This window comes from Numida meleagris, chromosome 12 (assembly GCF_002078875.1).
Source record: "Numida meleagris isolate 19003 breed g44 Domestic line chromosome 12, NumMel1.0, whole genome shotgun sequence".
Classification (NCBI taxonomy): domain Eukaryota; kingdom Metazoa; phylum Chordata; class Aves; order Galliformes; family Numididae; genus Numida; species Numida meleagris.
The window spans coordinates 6,359,942-6,381,532 of NC_034420.1; the positions used below are offsets into that span (position 1 = coordinate 6,359,942).

General features: G+C 35.8%; 1 long non-coding RNA gene across 1 annotated transcript in view; it reads left to right on the forward strand.

Moving 5' to 3' along the window:
- The window catches only part of LOC110405408, an 89,083-nt gene extending 68,053 nt beyond the window's left edge, over positions 1-21,030 (forward strand). Inside the window, exon 3 of the long non-coding RNA XR_002442863.1 lies at positions 20,356-21,030. This is a non-coding gene — a long non-coding RNA (uncharacterized LOC110405408). The remainder of the gene's footprint in view (positions 1-20,355) is intronic.

The following is a 21,591-nucleotide window of genomic DNA, read 5'->3' on the forward strand; positions in this document are numbered from 1 at the left end:
AGGAATAAAATACATTTATATTTAATGATCAATGTACAGTTGAATAAGACCAGTGAGCCAAATACTGATCTCATTTATTCTATATGATTAAAGAGTGGTTACAATTAAGACAATATAATAATACAGGAAAAAATTGTTCTTTATGCATTTCAGAGGAAACATTTACTGGAATGTACCTTTAAATTTGTAAATCAGTTTCTGATAGGCTTACTGTGTCTGTCAGGCCTAAGTCTTTGGCTAATGCCTGCAGAAGTCACAATAGAAAGTAATGATGGGGATTTATTGAGCTCATTAATAATTACAAATACTTAGCAGGATAAGAAGGTGAAAAGAAATCCACAGATTTCTTTTGAGACTCTTCATGCTAAGTTCCTTATGAACAACAGGAAAAAAAAATAAGACATAAACCTACACTTCCTTCTCTCTCGTTCTTTTTATTTAACTCAGCTAATTCAAAGTGAGGCTGTTAATTAACACCCAGAGTACAATCTTTAGTTACTGGATTCATTACAGAAGACTTGCTGTGGGTTTTGAATTCTCCTGGGATATTTTTAAATCTGGTGGGCAGTAATACTGCCATCTGTTTTGGAAGCTGATGGTTAGTTCTTACTGAAAACACTAAAATCTTGAAAACTACATTTCCTACTGTCAGGGTTCACAAATAGGTGTTTTTTTAAAAATCTGCTTATACTCTGTCCTTCACATATGAAACAATATTCAGTGTACCTCCCACACTTGTGACGGGGAAACAGCTGGTCTGGGAAACAAAATGAACAACTTGCCTATCTAGATCACACCAAATTTTCAGGCAGCTAAATGAAAGTTACAGTGGTAGATCTTCATGTTACAGAAACTTTCCACCAAATACAGTCTTTCAAATAAAAGTCTTTAAATAACACTGTTCTAAAACAGTCATCAGTTTGCATCTGATGCTGAAAAAATTGATCAGAACTTGCTGTTGCTTTTCAACTCAGCATTCTCTGTAGCCTGAGAGGCTCTTCTGAATTCATCTCTCTGTATAAATAAGACCTGATTTTATTGGGATTACTGTTGAAAACATACTTATCAAGAGTTGCCCTAAGGGGAAAAAATAGTGTTACATGGACTAATTGTTGATTACTCGGTCCTCTCATATTCTGAAATAAATGTATTTTCATTTCTTTTTAAAACCCTATTGGATGAGGTTGTTTTCCATCTGTATTGCTGGCAGGAATCTGACAGACTTGCAGAGATCCGAATAATTTCCATGCAAATTTGTGCGTAGCATTTAATTTAGCATTTTCAATCAATAGAATTGTCAAGATCTGGCTGATGGTACCTTTAAGTACAATTAGATCACAGCATATGCCTGTTGGTTTGGGATTGTTCATCTTTCTATTTCATTCCACATACTTTCCAGTGATCTCAGTGTACTCCTACTTTTTCTTCTTAGGACATGTACGTGTATATTAATGTGCCATAAAGGTATTGTTTTCTTTTATTGTTTTCTCTCCAAATTCAAATGTAGTTTATGTGAAAAAAAAAGACTTGTTGTTTTTGTTTGTTTCTAAAAAGAAAATATTTTGAAGGTCTTGTAAAAATTCTGAAGTTAAACTATGTTGCTTCATAGTTTATTCATCCTAATTACCTAATGTAGTGGTGTCTGTCAGTCTGGAAAAGAAATTGGTATTTTTCCCATAGAGAAACAAAGAGGGCAAAACTCACAAGATTGTTTTATAGTCTCTGAAAAGGCTGATCCTTTTTTTTTTTTTTTCTTTTTTTAATGATAATGAGCAGCCATGAGGAAAACTGTCTGACTTCCTATGGACTGAGCAAATCCAGACAATAGTCTGAGAGAGAATGACATGCAGGAATTACAGGCCATGACTTGGCAGTTTTAGCTTGGATGGAAAATTCAGTATTTCCTGAGGTAGCAGAGATATCCCTAGGAATCAATAAAAGATAAGAAAAATAATGAGTGAAAAACATAACATGAAGTTCTCTAATCATATGGGTTTTTAATGTCTGTTACTTAGACTATAAAGCTTTTATGTGCAGCACACTTGAAAAAAATACTCCTTATGTACCAATAAATAAGAGGAAGAAGATGAATCATGAACTGCTTAGCACTGTAGCAGGTACTAAATTGCTGTCTTAGAGATTCAACCCAATGTGGTGTCTCAGAATGAAATCTGTCTTTTCTGGTGTGTTATATTTCAGTACCACTACTGCACGTTAACATACTTTCCCACCCTTACTGGAGAAAGATCTCTGAGGCTGTGTTTCAGCAGCTGGTGTGCTCAGTGCCCACTGACATGACTGAGAGAACTGCTGGTGAAAACAATTTGACTCCACATGAAGAAAAGAGAAATGAATGTGTTTTTATCCTCTCTTTACTTTCTCACTGTTTTGAGATTAATTTCAGGTCTGACCTTCAGAAGCTCAGATACCAAAAGCCTATTTATTTTAGATGTTGTTTGGGCAGTGTAGAAAAGTTGCTCTCAGTACATTTCCTCTGGGGAGAGCTTTGCAATTTCCCCAGTATAAAATTCTGGAATGTATTAGGTATCATTGAATCTGGTCCTTCTCATCTTCTGGGTAAAAAAGCCACTGTTATTTTTCTGGAGTGATTTCAGCTAGTGAATATGTATGTGCCTGTCGTGTCAGTCCATGAACAGACAGAATAGCATGGTAATGAAACTGTACCATTGACTAGTATGTAAAGGTAAATACTGACCAGCTGAATACTTGTTCTTTAGTGAGTTTCCTTCTAAACTGCCAGGAGGAAGTTATAAAAGTTAATAATTATGTAGCAAGAGTTAAGCTATCAATTTAACACAGTTTAATTCAAATACTGTACAAGAATTCTTATAGCTATTTGTTACGCTTGTGTATATGTTGAATATTAGAGATATATTCTCAGAAAGACAAGCTCTCCAACAAAACTCTTTATGTATATTATTTCTGCCCTAAAAGCATGAAGTTCAAATGTGCATTTATAACGTGCATTGATTACCTATGTTCCTTAAAAGTCAGCTGAGATATCTTATTCCACTGTATGCATTGCTCCCATATCAGTCACCCACCACAACACTGATTTTGAAAGATCCTAAAAATACTGCTTTACTTCACTGAAATCATTTAAAAAACCCACACTGCTGCCAAAGCAAACAGTTACCTGGTTTACAAATTTCTAAGCTCTTAACACAGCGCACACATCCCACTAAGGAAAACATGAGCTTCCCATATGCAGCTTCATCACAGTATAGTCTCCAAATAAAAGTGAACTCAGAGATCCAAGCACTGATTTAAGACCCAGTCTATTTTATTTATCATGCTATCCTTTGTTATTTTAAAAAGTTTTTTACTGTGTGCTTTTGGTGATTTCCTCTCCTTACCCCTGACAATGCATCACTGATGGGCTAGATGGAGTAACAAGAAGCAGGAGAAGAACTCAGATATCTTGACTTTCAGTGATTGTAGGGAAAATTCTAGTTCTGTTCTTTTGAAAGAAATTTTTTTTAAAAGTACCTTGAATGTCAGGCTGGGGAATGTTAGATAATCTCTTCCTATGTTGTTTTTTTTTTTTTTTAAATCAATATATAGGCATGATACAGGTTCTCTATTATTTAATTTTTTCCAACCAGTTATACTAAATTTAAAAAACTGCATCTTTCCTCTTTTCCTCATGTCTTCTCCCTGCCCATTTGTAACATGCCTGCTTTGTTGATCTTTTCTTTTGAAAATTTTCAGTTGTGATGTGCAGTAACATTACTAACATTTCCTCACATTTTAACTTTTTGAGTTACTGCTGCCCTGTGTGAAAGTATCCTTAGATAATATCATTTCGAGCTTTCTTTTGAGAGGCTACTGGTGTTGGAAGGGAGGCATTTTATGGGATTAAATAGAAAATCAATAGGATAAATGTCCCTTTAGCTAGCATGTTTATTTTTATTTCCTGATTATATCTGTCTTTCTGAGAATTGCCTGTGGCAGAAAATGTGAAGCTGTAAGTTTAGTATTCTGGCTATACTGTAAGGATCTTTCTGGGGTAAATTATAAAATAATAAGGAAATCACTGGCCTGTTCTCACAATCTCAAAGTAGTAGCTCTGTTAGGAAGAGTTACTTTGGAACTCAATAACAGAGTGTCTACCTGTGAAAAAGAAAAAATTAATATAATTTATTTCAAAATTAGATGGAAATTAGTCTTTTATAGGTTTTGAATATAAACCATTCTTGATAAATCTGGGAATCATGAAAGGTGCCTGAAGACTGAAATAAACCAATGTCACTCCAGTCTTCAAAAAGGGCAAGAATGGGGACCCAGGAAACTACAGGTCAGTCAGCCTCAATTCTGTCCCTGGGAAGGGGATGGAATAACTTGTTCTGGATGTCATCTCCAGTGGATTCCCCAAGGGAAGTCATGCTTGACCAACCTGCTAGCCTTCTATATGTCATGACTGTGTAGGTAGGTAAGGGGAGAGCAGTGAATGTTGTCTACCTTGACTTCAGCAAGGTATGTCCCACAACATCCTTGTAGGCAAACTTAGAAGGTATATGATAGACGGGTGGACAGTGAGGTGGATTGAGAACTGGCTGACTGGCAGAGTGCAGAGGATTGCGTTCAGTATCACAGAGTCTAATTGGAGGCCTGTTCCTGGTGGTGTTCTCCAGAGGTTGATAGTGGCTCCAGTCTTCTTTAACATACTCATCAAAGACCTGGATGAAGGGATAGAATGCACGCTCAGCAAGTTTGCTGATGATACAAAGCTGGGGGAAGTGTCTGGCTGTGCTGCCATTCTGTGAGACCTGGTCACACTGGCGGAACTTCAGGAGGTAAAACAAGGGCCTCCCCTATGCCTAGGGAGGAATAGCAGTGTACGTCAGTATAGGTTAGGGACTGACCTGCAAGAAAGAAGCTCTGCAGAGAAGGACCTAGATGTCCTGGTGCACAACAGGCTGACCACGAGCCAGCAGTGTTACCAAGAAGGCCAGTGGTATCCTGTGGTGCATTAAAAAGAGCATGGCCGTCAAGGGAGGTTATCCCTTGTATCCTGATACTCTGCCCTGGTGAGGCCACATCTGGAGTACTGTGTCCAGTTCTGGGCTCCTCAGTTGAAGAAAGATGGATCTTCTAGAAAGATTCCAGCTGTGGGCCACGAGGATGATCAGGGGCCTGGACAGGTTGAGCCCTCCACATACCACAACAATACATGGGTAGAATACAAAATCCATAATTTGGGCTCAGTCTTTTGTGCAGATAAATACTTTCCATGCTGTCAATAGTAATGATATCTTAAGAGCAACTCCACAAAACCTAACAGTGTATGTGCATTGTATTCAGACATAATAGCGTATGTCCCAAACAATAAGAGATTAGAATTATTGTGAAATGTGTGGGGCTGAATTTATGGGGCAGAAGCATAAATTTTGAATTTCAGTCCTCAGTTGAGTAAGCTATGTAGAAGCTATTCACCTTAAGGATGTGTATGAATCCCAAAGAGGGAATTATTTAATTTTGCAGTTTTGAGAAGTCAGAAGGATTGTGAAGCTAAGGTTGAGCAGGGAGAAATGGACTTGAGAGTTGCTACAATAACTACTAATTTTTTTACTGCATGGTAGAGAAACACAGTACTCTGTTATAATACAACCTTTTTCTTAGTGGCCTTCTCAAGATTCCTTATTAATTGGAATGTGTAATTGGGAGTGTTTGAGGGTTTTTATGTTTTGACTTTTTTTCTCACCACCTGCAGAATATATGTTTTTCAGTTTGTTAAGCCATGAGTCCATCGAGTACTTTTCTTTCTTGCAACTGCTTAGTACTATGGAGAAATCAAATAATTCAAAATAAATAATTTATCGGTTGCTTTATTTGCGCTGTGCATAAAAAGCTTTCACACTGTTTATATTTATTCAGTGAAAAATTCTGCGTGAGCCAGAGTCAGCCACTTACGAATTCAGTGCATTCATTATGTATGACCTTATACTCTAGCTGTTGTAATGGGTCACCTGAGTCACACTGTTCCAATTTTATTGTTTCATTTCCATGATTGGATGCCATAAACTGTATATGTTGCTTTTCCAAAAATGAGTTTTGTTTGGGGACTCGTTCTGTTATCCATACTCAGTAAATTTTGCTGCAGCAACTTCACTAGTGGGCAGCTTGTGCCAGGGACTCCACCAGGGAGTCAAGACTTATTAATTCAGGCAGAGAAATGCTCTAATAGCTAATCATCTTTGAGCCTAAATCTGGTTCTCATCCTTCGGATAAAGCCCCATCGAGAGATGGCAAGCAAGGAAAAAGTTGAAAGTGATCAAATATATGTCACTAAGTCTACTCACGTCTGACACACAGGGTCTCAGAATTGGCCTTTTTTTGATGACATCCTGCATAAAAGGCAGTGGACAGCAGCACTGCTATAGTCAGAACCAGACTGGCTCCCAAGAATTAACAAGACTTGCACACATTTTCATTTCGGAGGCTTAGCGATCATTCTTCAAACATGACAATGGCTTTTGTTTGAATTTGGATATTGCAAATGTTTCCTTCTAAGATGAAAATAATGCATTGCTCTTGTTTTCTTTTTGTCCCAGATTTTGATCAGGGGTGCTTGGTATCATTTGCAAATGTATCATTAATTTGAATGAACACTGGGTTGAACTAAGAGGTTTATTTAAAGTTACAGATTCTGTTTTAGTCCGGTTCATTGAATACATATATATAAAATGATTGAAGATATGACACTTTGCTTTCTAAACACCAATATGCTTAACTCAGAAGACTGTTAAGATTTAATTTCTTTCTTTCCCAATGGAGAAGCATCATAAAACTCCTAGGTATAAGAAAAAAGTATATCAGAATAATTTGAATTAATTTCCTAAGGAAAAAAGAGATGCTTTTCTATGTAAGAAATAAGCGATGTATTCTTTTCTTAAAATCCGTTAAATATGTAGCCTATTTTTTATTCTCCATGTCAAATTTTATCATCCTTCTAAAGACTGAGCTCTTCTGTATCTTCTTACATTTATCACTCAGTCTGAAGTTACAGCAGGCAACTGCTCTTGGATTTTGCTGAGATATTGACAAAAAAGTCATTCATTTCCAAAGTTAACAACAGTGAATTTTGCTTGATGCAGCAACTTGGGCAGTTGGAATTTAAAATGATTACTAATGCTTAATAAAAGCAAATGCTAAAATCCAAATCTGTGAGAGGGCTATTGAAACAAAATGAAAATGTAAGAGATTTTCTACTATTCATTTTAAATCAATATGTTGTTAAAACAGAAATATATCCATGCTCCTGTAAGCTGTGTAACAGCTTGCAGGCTGGGTGTCCTACTTCAAGAAAGAATCCATGCTTCCTTTAGAAATTGTTTGCTGACCTGGAGCATATCTCCTTTATAAACTGTGTATTGTCTTACTAGGCTTGACCTGAATTCAGGAGTAGTATCTATTTTTATCTCTTCTACCAGCCTTCAGGTTTCATTCAAATTATTGAAAACAAGATAAACACACGCTTATACTCCTTCCATTGACTGTTCTTTTCATGCTGATCCAGGATACTGAGTTGAGTCTGATTTTGGAGAGAATCAATACGATATTTTTGATAGCAGATAATCTTCCCCTTCTGCCGCTACATCTCCATTTGTCAAAGGAACAAAATGACAGTAAACTCTCTTGTAAAGTGATTTGCTGTATATGAATAAAGGGGATTGCAAGAGTACCATCATCTATTATTACTTTTTTTTTAAAAGAAATATATTTCTAGAATAAAAATACAGATTAGTGACCTATAGAAAAATCGTATATAACACTTCTACCCCTAGTGAAACTTAATCTTTCCTCATTAGTCTTCATATAACCAATTTTCTTCTTTATCATGATTGTACTATTTAGTTATTCTGTATTCTTTTGTTTTTCTAATCATATAATCCCAAAGTGTTTTCTCCAAATCCTGTTTTACATTTAGTAATCTCATTTTTCACGATGCATTCTGCATTCTCTAAAATTCTTTCTTAGTAATGCCAAATCTTGGATACATTTCTCACAGACATCTGATGAGTAGAGGAAAGTTCTTCAGTGTTGTTACCATTTATGAAAAAGGACGTTATTGTGATTTGATTCAGGAAGTTTTATTCCTCTTGGAATACAACAATATTACTCCCCGTGGATGAAAGTTACTTCTCTAAATCTATGTTAATGTAGGATATACATCTCTATTAATGCTCTAGATTTCTATTTAAATAAAAACCTTGTAATCACACCATCTTTTGGAACTGAAACTTTTTTCTAATTATGAGTGAATCCTTAAAATTTTTTGAAGAAGCCAACAGCACTGGCATTGTTTTGTATAGTTGTATGCAAGAGTCCAATGTTTGCCTTGAAATGAGTTTAAATTAACGACACTGCACTGACTTTAAAAGATGTACAATGAGTGGTAGTTCTCAGAATAGATAAAGAGAAATAGAATTGTGAATAAATGTCTCACAGGGTAAATTATATAGGCAATCCAAAGACATGCAGAATAGAATGTATTTGATGAATTAATTTGATTTGTTTTAAATAGATGTTATAGATAGAAAATATGTAATAAATGAACAGAAATTTTCCGGTTCTTTCTGAAGACAAGTACTGGAGGATGCATTTTCCTGGTAATTTATTTAAAATATGTTATGAAATAAGTTGAATTTCCCCACATAATTCAGTCCTTGAGGTCTTCCATGATGAGCATGAGAGGTGAATAGCTTTCTGAATCAATGTATCAATTTTTATTAGGCATAGTCTTTTCATATTTCCCATATGCCTGATATTCCCATATCAGAGAGATCGTGCACATTTGGTTTTCTATGAGATTTGAAACATCACTGGAAGTCATCTTCCTGGACAGCATGATAACTAAGCTGAATAATAATAGCATGATGTAAAGATTAATACCAAAATGAAGTAATAAATCATATGCTGATTATAATTGCTTATATGTGTAAAGACATTGACTAGTTAATGCATAATTCGATATCTAATGTTTTATTTTGGGAAGTGTCTCTGAATCTTATTTAGCCCTAGTAAAAGTGCTGCTAGAAGGCAGCACAGAGCCAATGGACAGACAATAGAGTTTCAGGCAGAGCAGGTACACTAGAAGCATTATTTCATTCCTTTGTATGTCGTATGATGCATTTTCTTTTTAGCATCTTTCCTGAAATATTTATTTGCTGTTATGTTTCTCCAGAGAACAGTCTACAGTAAACTCCAAGAATAACCATAAGCTTTTGTCTGAAAAATATGTTTTTCCATTTTTCCAACGGCTCCTGTCTGTAATGGCCTTGTGGCCTTTATCCTCTCAGTATTGTTCCTCATAAATGATGTAAATACGATACTATATTTACAGTAGGTGCAGCCAGATACAGATTTGGGGGGGGGGGGGGTGTTCTCTTGTTACTCATCAGTTCAAATTGGGTTTCCCAACAGCAGCAGGTTAGTGCAGGTTGCTCGCTTACCACTGTCATTTAACCCTTCATCTCCAGAATGTTATGTGTGAGAAAGACACATCAAGGACTAAATCAAAATTGTTATTCAAGAATATTCACATTTGCACTGTTATCCTCCTTTATTGTGCCTCTTATTCCAATGAAAATAAATACATTAATAAATAAAACAGAAACGGGGCATGTAGGTATAAGGTATAAATTAATAAATGCTTGTGAAAATGAATTTGTCAGTGCTGTGTTCTTTGGAAGGATCTGATTTTATTAGAATATAAAAGTTACCATGCATAAAAGGCATCCTGAAAATATATTCATTGCATTGCTTTTTATGAGGTCTAACTTGTGAAAGAGACAAATGGTGAAAGTTGGATCATTCATGAATAGGAGAATACTATCAGGTCCAAAAGTTTATACTTCACAAAGCTTTGATACAGACTGGCTTGTTTGGCTGTTTTTACACAGGAAAAGACGGTGAGGAAATTGATGAGAAGACTGCAAGCAAGCTGGAAAACCTATGAAATATAAAGGTGCATTGATACTTGCCTGCTCTTTACTTGGGCTTAAAACTGTAGAGTATATCTGTTTCATTAGTATTAAACTCCTTCATGCATTTCAAGAGCAAATTAGATGCAAGGAAGATAAACTTAACATACATTGCCCTTATTTGTTGTAGTTGAAATCCACACACAATTCCACCGTGATACATTTTTAAAGACCTATATAAATATATTTTTGAGTGCTTTTTACCTCTGAATTCGCAGAAATACTTTATCAGCACTTTCTGGCCATGCATAAAACATTGACATGAAAACACAGCAGGATGCTCACTTATTCCTGCCAAGAAGTACCTTTGTACCACAAGGGATAAAAACAACAACCAACCAACAAAAAACTCCTTTTTTTTTTTACTGTTGCCAGAATTCATTTCTGTAAAGGAAATGTTGCTCTATTAGGCAAGATGCAATCTGAGGTACTGCTCGGCTGGGAATAGTTGAAAATTGCAACCCTTTATGAATGAGAAGTAAGCGTCCTCTGTAGTTCTGGAGTAAGGTTGTTATTCATTTTAAGTGTAACAATAGATAGTTCACATTGAATAGTAAATACGTAACATGTAAAAAGAGAAAAGCTGCTTCTGCAGGAAATGTTACTCTGAATTATGGAAGCTTATGCTGATTTTACAAGATCATTAAAAATTTAATAGGGAAACTAAATATTCTCATGAACATTCATTTGGTTTTGAGTTTTTTCCATAGATTTTGTTTCTGGATATGCTGCCTGAAATTTTTAATTCTGAATTTGTCCTAATTAAGTAGCAGAAAAGAGTACAAGTTGAGAAGATTCAGAGATTTGTCATATTTTACTAACACCCAAATAACTGGATTTCAATAACAAAATTTTGGGATGTAGAGAATTTACAGACAGCTGTGGATAAGAGTAGAATAACTAACATTAACAATATGAATGACTTAAAACTTGTACAAAATATCCATTCACGTTGACAAATGCAATAAGTATTTGTGCTGTTTTAAAAAAAAAAATGTTGATTTTTGTATTATGTTTAGATCTTTTTTGCATTGTTTTTTTGAGGAGTCGATTCCACCAAGTACATGAACAGATGCTAACATTTCTTTAGGTTCCTAAAATTCAGGATTCCGTATTAGGATTGTGGTCTGAAGAAATACTGATCTGAACTCTTTGTTTTTCTGTTGAATTTCTGTATCATCATGTCTACCTGAGCTTTTCATCATTGTCTACATGACATTCCAAGTATTCCTCAACATACAAATTCCCACAGAACTGTATATCACTACAAATATTTGATAGTCTTGAGTGAATAGTACTAGATAATTGCAAAGCGTTCGTTTATTAGTTCTCATTACGCCTTCTCCACAAAAAGGCAGAATGCCAAATCTGAAGAAGATCATATGATCTCAGTGTTTGATCTTCTGACATGAGAAAACCTTCATTCTTTATGGCTCATCTCTGAAAAATAAAGCATCTTTACGTAACACGTGGACATCATATTTTATTCCTTGGCTAGAAACATCTTCTTTTTACATGTTTTTTGTTTTTTTTTTTCCATGAATGCAAGGATTTGAATTTTAAAGCGCTGTGGACTAGAATTATATAGGACTTCTTATTGCATTTCTTGGCACTTTGGAAAATGCACTGAGAGTTTAGGGCTGTGTATCATGTGGGACTGAACTTACTGAAGAACAGCAAGTCACTATTAGAAAATGTCTGCTGGTCCCTGAGGATCTTTTTCTATTACCTACCTCTAAATGAATGACTAACATAATGGATTAGTCTTTTCACCCTTGATACATGACTAGAAGACTTTATGAACTAGCAGGAACATATTTTGATTTCACTGGTGTCCTTCCCTGTCACTAATGCTGAATTTCTGAATGTTTTTCAGTACTCAACAGAATCCAGTTCTCAGAATTGTTAGAAGCTAACACTGTTGTTCTGATTCCCTTTTTGCTTAACCTCCATATGTCCCCTGCATAATTCTACCTTTTTCCAGCATCAAATCCATGACAAGATCAAAAATGCATCTAGTCAGATAGCAAATGCGTTCTCAATTCAAAAGTGCAACTAGAATTTTAACAAGAAAATTCATGGCAAAAATTCTGAACATGTTTATGTATAAATGAAGATAACTTTATCAGCTTGTCTTAAGGTTTACCATAAACTTGGATGTATTGATTTTTGTGAGACTACTTAATATTGCCTTTCAAAAACTTACCATACAAGCAACGTATGTGGAAAATATCTTTCAGAGATCTCATTGTTAGGAGATACAAGCCACAAGGATTTCTGAGTATATCCAACAATCTTTTTATTTGCATGTTATATTTATAGTTGTCAGTTCAAGTAAAGATTTGGATTTTGACTTAATTAGTATGAATCTCAGTGACTTAAGTATGTTCAATTAATATATAAAATAAAAATAGATACATTTGAAATTATACAATTTTGAACTCAGTGTTGTGCTTTGATGAGATTTGCTTGGTGCAGACTGGCAGTTTGAGGTAGGTTGGGGTAGCCATATGCGCTGATCTCCTCTGTTGTCTGTAGTGCAGGTTAGAGTAATGTTGCCTTATTTAGAACATTTTTAGTGTGTTCTCTGCAGTCAGCTCTGAAGTAACACTTTTGACATTCCATATATTGAGCCAAGACTGGTGTCGGTGATGTATCAGCACTGTATCCAGTGAGCATTCTGACCACCTGCAGAGTGGTCAGCTAGCCACAGTGGGCTGCCTTGTTCCTAGTTCCAATTAGCACCTGGTTTGAAAGGGTAAACCATGCTTAGGGTAAACCTCCTTTTATGGAGGAATAGCTGTGTCTGTTTCTTTTCTGAGAGATCAATCCGATGACGGTATTAATTACTCCATCTTGTTTCTTATTTCTCAAAGCTGAGGAAAATGCCACGTTTGTAATGAAGTCATCACTACCCTTTTTGTCATTCTAGTGTCACAGGCAGGAGTCAAATACACAATAATGAACAAGTGTATGCACAAACAAGAGTCTTCTTCTCCAGCAGCTGGATTAGAACAGTGGACTGTCCACTGCGTTACATTTTCCATCATTAAGATATGTAGTCGTTTAATGGAAAACTAAATTATAAAGATGAGAAAATTACTTACTGCAAAAATAAATCTACTTTTTTAAGACAATAAATGCTACTGGGACTTTTGATATTGAACAGTTTCTATGAGAATTGCCTACTTTTTAATTAATTGGTATGAAAACTACTATAATACCCATTAAAAGCCACAACATATGCTGCAGAACTGTCTTTCAAAGCCTCTAGATGAAGTCTGAGGGGAAATAAATCAGAGGTTAGCTGAAAAGTGTGTTCTAGTCACTGAACAAACACTCTGCAATTAGAGGTTCAGATGTTGACTTTAAAAAGACAACAAACAGGTGATTTGACATTCAGACTGTACAACAGAAACAAACACAGATGCTGTCTTTAGAAACAAGACAAATCACAGTCTGATAGTTGGAGGAGAACATCACAGTATTCTGTGTTATTGCTCAGCAGAGATAAGCAAACGGTGAACTAAATAAACTGCAAGCAGTGTAAGTTATGCTTCACAAAGAAGGAACAAAGAGAAGATCAAAAGGTATGGGAGTCTGCAAGATTAAAACAACGGAAATCGCTCTCTTTCTTTTCACAGTATCAGCTTTGCTTCATGCAGCACTGAGCAAGATCTGGGCAATGCTTTCTGGAGAGAGGGTCTCTTTTGACATTGTACTCATTATCAAATGCTGGAGGTTGTTCTTCAAAATGATTACACAAAAACTAGCAGGTGCCTTATATGTACACATGCATACATTCCGACAGCATATAACTTTTTCTTTTTCCCACAGAATCTCCCTCTATCCTTGGAAAGTGTTGTTGACAGCAGTAAAATTCATTTTTCTTTAAGAACAAGGCTTGAGAATAACACAAATTTTTCAGTCCCTTTATTTTGTTATTTTAAGATACTTTAAATGTAATTCTTGTTTTTTTATCATTCATATTATTGCAATCTGGCAGATGCTATGGTAGGTAAGTGTCCCATTTACTAGAATGAGTAGCTATGTAACCGAATCTCCTTGCTAGCAGAGCACCTGCTTATGACTTCTAGACTCATAACTCTGTGCTCAGAAGAGAACAGGCACATACAGCTGTTACACAGCACTTTTATTGAACAGCATAACTGACTTCCATAATAGCAAATTGTCGGCTTTCGGTTCAAAACCATTGGATATGTTAGATTGGAATTTGCTGGTTGAGTGCCTGGGTCTTGGAGAAGCAGGCTTTCCAGAGGGTAAGCACCGCTCATGAAAACTTCATCTTGTCAAGAACCTGCCACGTCTGTGTGTATTTTTATTAGAAAAAATATGTCTTCTTGTATATATCCCCATGCCAGGCAATCCTGGTAAGATTTTGTGAATCTTACTGTGAATTCTAGATCCAGTTTAAGGAGAAAAACATTACAGAAAACAGCAAATAAAGCAAATATTTTTTTGCAAGCCACTGTGCCTCCTTTCGGTTTGTTTTCCGTAGATACACAGGAGAAATGTCAGTAGATAAGTTTGTGCTGGAGGACTGGAACTTTCATGAAGTAAAACTCCATGACTTGTATGAGCATTATGCATTTTCAGTACAAGGTCAGAAAGTGTCATTCTGCTCAAGTCTGCAGATATATAAAAGAGATCAATATAGACCAATTAAGAGAAGCACCTGCTTTTATTATGAATGTAGTATTTTAAAAACTTGACTGTGAACGGTAGGAAGCATCATTGATCAACATTATCTGAAAATTATCTCCTGAGATATGATGATAAAGTCTGTTATATTTAAAGAACTTAAGCAGTTGAATTAGCAGATAGTTTTTCAGACTTGCTTATGTAGCATTTCTCTCTGTTTAAGTGCTTAACACCTTTAAAAATCTGCCCTTTAATGTGTAACTTCAAGGATCTTAGCAAATCTCTAGGAAAAAAATGCTGCTTTCTGAAAAAGAAAAAAAAAAAAGAAAGAGCCTGCCTGATCATTTCTGCCATCACTTCTCTGTAGTTCCTCCTTTTAACCTGTGTGTCTTCATTTAGAAATCACTTTGATTATATAAAAGATAACAGGTTAGATAAAAGATTACTCACTAAGGATCACAAGGTTGGAGCATGGTGTTTCTTGGAATCAGCGCACAATCATGTGTCTGTGGACACAGATATCATTACATTTAGTATTAAGGGTTGAGGAGAAAGATTTTTGCACAGACCAAGATTCTGTTTCAAGAAGAAAGCATTTCTTGAAGGGCCTTATCTTCTGACTTTCTACCTAGACACTATAGACCATGTTTGACTGAAGTGATACAGGCAGCTATTTGCAGTGTGACTTGACAAAATAATGGGATCGTTAAGCTACTTCAGAGCTTTGTCCCATCAGACCATTACAACCAGTGAAGTGGATCAAGTGGTTACGTAAGACATTAGAACTAATGGAGTGATTTTATTTGTACTAGAACAAATCCATCCTTGCATGCCCTTTGACTGACACTGAATCCCTGGGTAGCCTTATAGGATAAGACAGTTTCTAGTCCTAAAAAACTACATGTACCTCTCCTTTTCTCATGTTTTAAAAGCCAGGTGAGTTCTTGCTTCTTATGATGAATTCTGCCCTGTAGAGCAAAGAAAAAGATTGCTGTTTATAAATTCTTTAAGTTCTTGTGAGCGGGGAAGACACTTGCAAAGACAGTCTGAGAGATTTTATTTTCATTTTCCAGAAACAGGCATGGGCTGGCACTCAAGACAGAATTCTGTGCATTTTTGAAGCAAGTAACAACTTGGACCTTATCTGAATGACAAGCAGGTGGCAGAAGGAGTCTGGACTCTAAGTCCAAAATGACATGGGAAGGGTGACCAACACTGTTCTTTTTTATTTACAGTTCTTTTCAAATCTCGCAGTCATCCACTAACATCAGAAATGAGTTTTCCATGATTTTTTTATAAAGAAACTCTGAAATCCCTAAAGGTTCTTGGTGAAAGCCTTCTCTGGATCCCAATGCCTCTGACAATGGAGATATACAAATACCTAATGGGAGGGTAGACAGAAGTCGGAGCAAGAATTTTCTCGAAGGGCAGACAGGGATAGCACAAGAGATAATAGACACATGTTGGAAAATTACAAATTCCAAGCAGATGTAAGAAGATAATTTTTTTACCATAACACTGGTAAAATACTGGAACGGGGCTGACAGAAGCTGTGAAATCTCCATCCTTGGATCTATTCGTAGCTTGTCTGGACATGGTCCTGTGAAGTTGTCTCAGACAGGAGATGGGACTAAGGATCCCTGAATCCCTTATAACCTAGGAGGTTCAGAACTGCTGTTTCAATTCAAGTAGACACTCTGAGCCACATCTTGTAGTCTGAATACTTTATTGAGTTTAGGGAATAATGAAGAAGGAAGTAGTATTGGCAGTGACACAATACGTAGAATTTCTCTTGGGCTTGAATTCCAGGCTTTGATGTAAAATATTTACTGAGATTTGGCATTTAATGAGACAGATCCCAGTGATTAAACCCTAAATGCCCTGACATCTGAAATCATAGAAGATGTACCATTTTTTTCCAGACACCAAGAAGAGTACAGGTATGTGTGTAATGTACATATCTCCTTTGAGTTCTGTTGGTTTTCTACAAGGACAGCCATATGGTCTTCATTTCAGATTTTGCAGTTGATGCAGGCTACCATGGGTAGCAGGTAAAGAAAATCTCAGTCCTACCACGCTCAACAGTTCTTCTGCTAAAATGTACAGGGAAAAAAACTCAACCATCAATTTCAGAGGGCAATAATCAGTTTATGTGAGCAGTGAAAAGTTTTTTTGCCTTTCTGGAAGTCCTGCCTGGAATGCCCTCCAGCAGTCAGAGCTCTGGATTGTGAGGCCACCATCCCATACTTTCACTCCAGAGGGATGATGCTTGCCTCTCTGTCTTAGTGAGTCGTATCATAAAAAATCACCTGTACACCTTCCAGTTGAAAGTCTTCAATATTAATCACTTAAAAGAATTGTAGGTCTATGAATATATAGAGCCTAATCCTCTTTCTATTGGAAATTATTAGAAATTTTGTGTCATTGGAACAGAAATGGCATCCTAAAAGATCACGGTCAAGCTTATGAGATCCAGAGTTTACCCTGCAAAGGCAAATTCTCAGTCCTAGCCCTGAATCTGTGGGTGCTCAGGGCAGACTGCTGCTACTGGCTATTATTCTCTCTGGAACTCTTTTTCTTCAGACTATTCCCTGGGTAACATCTCACTTCTCCCAGGGGATAGTGATGTGGGTGACTTTTTAAAATGATTTTTCCTATGTGGGATGTCTCTGATGCATTCAAGTATTCTCCAAAGGTTAATATCAGGCAATGTCAGAGATAAGGAAATGTAAAGGTTTTTTTTTTTTTTTTAATCTAGAAACCAAGATAATAATTGAACCATATTTATTTCTGAGAAAAATAGTGGGTAGTTTCCAAGTTGATTTTTATGTAGGTTAATGTGTTTATATATATGTTGTACCTATACAAATACATAAATACTCTCTCTTTCTTTCTGCCATAATTTCTTTTAGGTTTACTTTACAATGGTTTGCTCTTATTTTTTTTCTTTCTTTTTTTGTGGTATTGATAAGAATTGATACTTTATTCTGTAATGTTATACACTTTTGGAGACAAACCCTCCTTTTTTATCACAGGTTTTTGGGAAATCAAACTGTAGATGGATGACTTTGCTTTTGTTTGTTATACGAATTTCTGCAATACAGAACCAATAAATACCCATAAATATTAAGAGCACAATTTTTATTTGTTTCTACACACTGAGAAGCGATTGTGAAAAGATACACTAAATGTTCTTTGAAGTAAAGCTTGTTGATATCTCATTAGAACAACAAATATAACTTTTGTCGAGGAAAGTTTACGTATTATAATACAGCCCTGGTGTTCTGAAATTTGATTTGGTCCGTAAGCCTAGTTCTGAATTTGGACGTTGAAATTAAATTACAGGAGCAATTACTAAATAGCAGACCTATGAGTCTAGCAGTATGTACTGAAAAAGGGTTTATTGGCCTAACTCCATTACAAACGCATTGCAAAATAAGATTTTCCACAAGAGGAGTATGTGGGTATCTGTACAGGTAACAAATACATCGGAAAATGGCATTAATCAGATTAAATAAAAAAAAAAACACATTTCCTTCTGGCCTTAGTCTGGAAGAGGCTGCGTTGGAAATCACTCAGACTGAAGTCTTGAGTTCGTGTGAACATAGTGCACTGTGCGACTCTGTTTCAACATCTGCCATTTAAAGCATCAGCATAAATTTAATTTCTCTTAAGGTTTTCTTTTTTTAACTAGTGACCAGTTCATAGAGTGATTTTAGAAAGTAGGATTGCTGATGAATGCACATCTTTAAAGCCTCCAGCCAGTGTCAAACACTTGAAGAACTAGAGCTAGTCCTTTTAATCACAAGGATAACTTCTAAGATTGATATTCCTTATTTGGCACAGTGTAATCCACACATAGAGTCAAAAGAATGTTTAATTCTTAAAATCATTGGTTTCTTCCTTGCATTTAAATATGTGATGTTGATTAGATGTCAAAGCTTGGACAGTTTGATCTCTAATACTCTGAACATGGCAGCATCTCTAGGAGAGAGTGGCATTTCAGCTTGTTTCATTATTTAGATAGGGAAAGCAGAATAAAAATCTTAAGCTTTTAAAAATAAATTTTAATAACATTCTGAAAATTGCAAAAGGCCATTGGATGCCACACCTGCTGTGTTGACTTCTGCTGACCCCTTCTGACAAAGGAAAAAGCATTTATGTTATGACAAAGAACACAGAGTATTAAATAATTTAAGTGGACAAAGGTATTATTGTGAAAAGAACCAGCTTCTGCCTCTTCTTCGTAAATGAAACAAAAGCAGCAAATCAGCATAACTGAAAGTAATAGTAAAAGAAAATAAAAATGATAATCTTCCTAGAAGGTAGCAAGTCTTCTCCTTGCTGCTGTGCACTGGCACAGGTTTAACCAGTGCAGTGCTAGGTTTTTACCAGCTGGTAATCTGGTTTGGCAATGCAATACAACGAATCATTATTCCAGGCTCTCTTGGAACACAAGGAAATTCCTTCAAATTCCCAGAAACAGAGACATCTTTCATTATACACAACTAAGTAGTAGTTCGGGTCTGGGTTCGCGTTCAGGACTTGATGATCTTACTCCTTCCTCAGACAACTGGATTATTTTTCCTATGGACTGTAATAGGCTTTGTCTCTGCGTCCATGAGTTAGCCAAACTGGACTGAGGAGAAATGCAAGTTAAGGCTAAGTGATGTGGAAATTGCTTGTAGCATTTTCCACTTTTCTTACAATATGTTTTCACAATATGCTGTTAAGCCATTACATTAAGAGCACCTCAAAGCTTCTGTCTAGTGAAAATATTTTGATTTACATAGCATAGTTATGCATTTGTCAATAATTCCTCAAGCGGAAACATTTTTTCTTTTCATATTTGGATACTGTTTGCTTTTCATCCAAGTAAGTGAAGATAGAGCAGAAAGTAGATCAAGCAGCAACTTCTTTAAATCATCTAACACATTTCATATGTGAAGATTCTGTTCCTTTATTATTTTATTTTATTTTTTATTAAATTTTATTTTCATTCATATCTAAAGAGTAGGAATGTAGACTTCAAACTTGTGAATGACTGGGCACACTAATTTTAGGCTGCATTTTTCATTCAGATTAACAGATTCTAATGTTAGAATCTTCATGATACATGAAGAGTTGCCTTCAGAATAAAAAGTTATTTATAAAGATGTTGGTCTCCTTCGGACAGGAAACTGCAAATGCATTCTCTCTTCTTACTGGTACCAACATGCTATGAAAAAAGACTTTGTAATACTGATAACACCAATCTGTATGTCGCTGAACACCTGTGTTTTACATGGTCTATTTGAAGATTAATTGCCTATTTTGCAGCAAAATCTTCTTGTCGAGAAAACCCGGTTATGAACAGTGCTTTTCTAGATCATTACCCTTAATGTAACTACATTTACAAGATAATGATTATTGACTAACTGCATTTAAAAATTGCCATTTCCAAATAAAAGAAAAAAAATCACAAGTATTTTACACCCACTGTCATGGCTTTACGGTTGACTACTGAAGAAGCATCAACTGCCTTTAATCCACACTGAGAAGAGCTAAGGTACCAATTTTAAGATATGCTGCAGTATAAACACAAAGATCATTAATAACTGTGGAACAATTTACCAACAGAAAATAACATCCCGGGGGAAAAGCAGGCAAATGATTTTATTCATTATTTTTTCTTTGCATTTTGCAGATGCAGCATATCTGTGGCAGTGCTGTCTTGGTTGCAGTACTCTTCATCACTCAAAAAGTTTTTTCAGTACCAAAAGTGTAAGAAGATGATGGGACTGTGATAAGAACTGAAGATGTATTTGATCAGAAAAAAATTACGAAGATTTCAGAGCTTACAAAGCAAATGCAATGAATTTCTTGGCCCTATCCACTAAACTGTTTTCCATAAGAAAACTGCAGCCACAGCCAACTCCACAAGCGGCAGATGTCTCTGCATGTTCAAAAATCTTAACATGGGAGCAACTTGGCAGGATGGTGTCCACCTGAACTCAAGGATGTGTATAGCTTTGCGAAGCAGAGCAGCACCAAATGGGAGAAGAGCATGTTAATATATTTGTGTACACCTAACTGAAACTTTGGTTTATACTTGTATCTAAGCCAAGCACAAGAGACATATGTCTATCGTACCTGCTGTGTGCTGTATTAGTGTGATCAGTGTACTGCAAATGACCAATTTTTCTTTGCAATATTATCCCTATAGTCAGTCACAAAAAAATAAACATTTTCCCATATCTTCTGCTCAAATTCGTCTGTATCTATGTAATATCTATATGTACTAGCTTAAGTTAACCAGTGTACACACATTTGTGTATACATTAGTATGTAATATGATATACAATAAACATCTTGTATAAATAGGCAGTTGGCCTCTATATTTAATAAAGGCATGAAAATACCAAAGTTTTCCTTTTTTTTTTCTCAGTGTTCAGATCTAGATAATTACATAACATTGCACGTAGCCAGCAGAGTGCTTTATAAATGGCCAGAACTCGGCCAAATGTGAACCTAGGTGAAAAATGTATGTATTTTCCTCTACTTGTCAAAGGACAAGTTCAGTATGGGCTGTGCTTTGAATGTATGGTTGGTTGAGCTCAGCCTACAGCCATACCAGCCCGAGGGTGCCCAGCTAGCTAGGGGTCCGAGTCCCACATGGGGTGCCACGCAGAGGGCTGCAGCGGCCTGGCCAAAATCCAATGTGTATCTTATATTAAGTTTCATACTGTAAAATCTAACACTACTTAAACCCTTTTAATGAGCACTGTAGAAGTCTCATTGTGTCTAAAGGGTGAAGAAAAACCTTCACTAGTTTCATATTAAAGATTTAATTCAAGTTGGATACTTTTTAAAATCTCTTTCCCTGTTTGTTTTCCTGACCCCAAGATATTTAGTCATTTATATTAAATGAACTTTTCTACGA